The 4,132-nt window shown below is 37.7% G+C and overlaps 1 long non-coding RNA gene across 1 annotated transcript; it reads right to left on the bottom strand.

Moving 5' to 3' along the window:
• Nucleotides 1–355: 355 nt before the first annotated feature.
• Nucleotides 356–1,313, bottom strand: LOC309487066. Its single transcript, XR_014201752.1, has 2 exons — nt 1,032–1,313; nt 356–973 (listed from the first exon to the last, which is right to left on the bottom strand). It is a non-coding gene; the product is annotated as an uncharacterized lncRNA (long non-coding RNA).
• Between the last annotated feature and the right edge of the window lie 2,819 nt (nt 1,314–4,132).

Genomic DNA, 4,132 nt, shown 5'->3' with positions numbered 1-4,132 from the left:
ACCAGAGCCATAGAGAGAGAGAGTTGCGACACTCTTTGATGTCGCCGCTATGGCTGTCACGTGGTTCATGTAAGCCCCAATAGTTCCAAAACGTACGCTGGCTGTCATGTTCTTCTATGGGACAGACAGCAGCGATTGCATTATTGAACGGTAAATATAAAATAAAACACACACCCAAGTACTTTTTCAGCTGTTATTGCATTATTGCATTTTGTTAATGTCAGTTTTGCATTTGGAGATAAGTTTTAAGCTATATTTTTGGAGGGAAAAGCTTAGTGTTCATGTTCGCATGGGTAGTAGCACTGGCTTTAGCGGCTCTAACTTAACTTTTCCATATCATTCATCTGATGATGGACGTCTCATGATATTTATTTTAGCACAACTGGGCTGTATTAGGCTATTGATTCCCGTGATTTTGCTTATAAATTTTGATTCAGCCATTAGCCTACCTTCGTGATCACGCAAAGAGGTCTGCCGTGGCGGTCCGTTCAGAATTCGCTTAGAAGCTAGCTCACTTCTTCTGATGAAAGTGGCCACCCCCAGGACCACAACGTGAAACATGATCATGTTAAGACTAAGAATATTATTTTAAGATTAAGGCCATACACATTATCAAAACTATAACAGATTAAAAACGAATTTAAGCATGGCTGATACAAATGAAGGTTTTCAAATAAAATATTTTTTATTAAACAATGACAGACAACAAAAATGTGTGCTTGTGTGTGTGAACAAGAAAAACAAAAACCAGGGGCAGGTGATCCATGAAACAGACAGGACTGGTGATGGCCATAACAATCCTAAAGGTCCAGCATTGTTCTCACAAGCCGCTTCACTCAAGACAATAATAACATAATGAAAAGTTAGTATATCCCAAAAAATTAAATTAAATAAAAGTTGCTATAAAGGTGGTAGCGATTCATTACCGAACTCTTAGCTGACGAAGTCGCGCTAGCTAACTAACTAACGTTAGCTAGCAGGCAGTGCTTGAAAATTGGTTGAAACAACCAACATAAAATATAAATAATTACGCTGTGCATGTACAAATGAAGACCAGTATAAGCATCGCAAAGGGCCTCTGATACAATATAGACAGTTGACAATTCAAAAGAGGTCGATATTTCGGCAACTTAACTCTGGAACAACTCGACGCGCAGCAATGTAAGTGAATGGTGTCCAACGCCCAAATGACAGAGTTTGGAACTATTCCGATCTTCATATCCCGGAAGTAGGCGGTTAAAAGCGCCGCCATTATTTACAACGGAGGTCTATGGGAGTGTCGCAACTCTCTCTCTCTATGGCTCTGAGCTGGACTATTTTCGCCATTTTCTTCTAGAGCTGCTGTACAGCAGAAACAAACTTTGTTGCATTATTTTCCTGTTATCACTATAAAGCTGCTTTGAAACAATCTGTATTGTAAAAAGCGCTATATAAATAAAGGTGACTTGACTTGATTCAAAGCGAGGAGTCTGCTTTTAGCTGTGACAGCCGTAGCTGGAACCAGCTTCCAGAAGAGATCAGAGGCCGTATTCACAAAACATTTTATCTTACCACTAAGAGTTCTCCTAAATAGCAGTAAAAGTTCTTACTAGTTAAGAGTTTCCTCACAAAGCTGCTGTAACCAACTTTTACTAAGGAATAGAGAGAAGTCTTAAGCTAACAGAAAGGGCGGGGTTGACCTCGTTGCTATGGATGGTGTCAACACGCTTACTATGCACACAGTGATTGGCTGATGGGGGAGGAGTCTCTGTCAGTGATATAAATATTGTAGAATGAGGTATCATGTTGCCATATTCAAAATAAGATTTTAAAATAAAAATGTTGCCATGTTCAATAAAGATTTAAAAATGTAGGCTAAGTGTCACTATTAAACAAGTATATGTTCAGTTAATTGTCAGCCTCTTACATGTCTGTATCTCAAGAGATTTCAGAATTCAAGCGACAAATTATGTTTTCTAAACAAAGTTCGGGAGGAGCACGTTCAAATGGCATGTTCTAAACAGCTCGAGAGGAGGCATATACACAGCCGAGAGCCACCCCGACTCCTCACACTTAGCCGGCGATACAGGCTAAATTCCGAGCTCGGAACCTCCCTTCAGACAGCACGCAAAATACTTTTATTATATTGTTTTACTCTATTCGATCATTTGTAAGTGTGAACTCGTGAAAACAACTGCCACAGGTAATCTGACATGAAAAAAAAAAAAAAAAATTATTAAAGTCCTCCTGTAGTCAATAATTGTATCCCTTAAAACTCATCTTTGATCACCAAAATGACATATTTAAACGTTCTTTCCTGTAAAAAAATTTAAATGTTCATGCATTAAAATAGCTTGAATACCACTCTATACCCTTTCTTAATTTAGTATACGCGGATCCATGAATATGCAAACTCACGCCAGCTCAGAGATTCACTCGGCCAGCTTACTGAGGTAAACACTGCACAATGATATCGCTCTTTACAACGTCGGACACATTAGCCTTTTGCTTGACTATGTTATCAAACAGCTAATAATGTGTTGCTAATGTTACACAAACCTAGTTCGGTGTTAATGATAAGCTAAAGCCCTCCGGTACACTGACGTGATTGGTTACAAGTTAGTTTGTGACGTCAGAAACACCAGCGATTTTAAACTGCGTTTTTGAGACTTTGGTTTACCGCAGTTTTAAAGAGAAAATACCCAGCAATGGTGTTGACTTATGAATTTGCACATGGTTTGTCTTAAAGCACATTAAAAACACCACATAGACATATAAACAACATTAAAAACTTGATTTTCACCACAGGGGGACTTTAAACATTTATTTATTTTCAGAAAGCGAGAAAGAGAAAAAGGGGGGATGGGATCAGGAAAGGTCCACGAGTCGGAACTTAAACCTAGGTTACCTAAGCTGCCCACAAGGCTTTCAGCTCAGATGATGGGACATTATTTTCAACTTGACCGAAATGTTTTATTCTTCATCATTCAATGCATTTTGTCTTTACATAAATTAACTTTTATGTTATGTCAGTGCAGATTAAAATCATAAATAAAGTATTTATTGTATTTATGAAGAAAAGGTTCAGCACCCAATGCTCTATAACCTATTGCATCAATGGTGTTCAGTGTCTTTGGTGGATTGCCAGCAACAGCCCTTTTAGGATTGTTTGTGATTTTGGTTACTTAGGAGTTGTCACGATCAGGGGCCCGTTCTTCGTACGTTGTTTATTACATCCGAGATCAAATGACACATCCAAGATGATATCATCGTGCGAATCATGATCTGGCTAACTCGGTTCTTCGAACACACTTGCCGGATATGATTAGTATCGCTGGATTGAGTTATCTGAGATAATTGCGCATTCATGCGCTGGTTAAAAGGGGATATGTATCGATAGTAGAAACATTGATCAGCAACGCTGCTATTGGCTGCTCAGCGTGGCCAAAGAGCGCGCTCAGTTTTTCTCCTCAGCAGAGCAAGAACTAATAGTCGAAGTTTATTCAGAATTTTAATGTTTAATCAAAACGCCAGGGAAAAGTCAAAGTCTGCAAAAGCCAGGAGAGATGGCTGGCAAAAAGTAGCAGACAATTTAAATCCGTTGGAAGTGGCCATGTTAGATGTTTTTATCACTTATTAGCCTATATTTTTGTATTTTAATAATTGCATAATTACTTTGTGCATTGTAATGTCAGAGTCACCACACTAGAACATGGGAACAAATAAAGGTGAAGTACAAAAATATTCTACATAATGGTAATTTTTAGTTATATTATAGTCTCTTTTATAAAAGGCACTGTTAAATAAATGGTTGTCTGTTTATAAAAGCAACCAAGAAAAAGGCTGAGAAAAAAAATAGAAAAGATCTTAGTAGCCTACACTGTAAAATAATTTTTGCTGCATTAAATTAAGCCCGTATAGTCATTTCAACTGTTAAATCTTGAGTAATGATGAATTGCTTTGACTTGTGAAAGTGAAAACTGATAAACTTATGTTAATGTGAAAAATTTTTTGCCATGAGTTATTGATCACATTTTACCCCAGTGTAGTTCATTGACATTGTGTTTTCCTCTTTTGTGCACTTTTACATAATACACCAACACTTGTATCTGTTCCCAAGAAAGTGGTGCCATGTGCAGTATAGTGGACATTT

Source organism: Leuciscus leuciscus, assembly GCF_965113295.1.
Source record: "Leuciscus leuciscus genome assembly, chromosome: 22".
Taxonomy (NCBI): Eukaryota; Metazoa; Chordata; class Actinopteri; order Cypriniformes; family Leuciscidae; genus Leuciscus; species Leuciscus leuciscus.
This window is presented reverse-complemented; position numbering and strand designations above follow the sequence as displayed.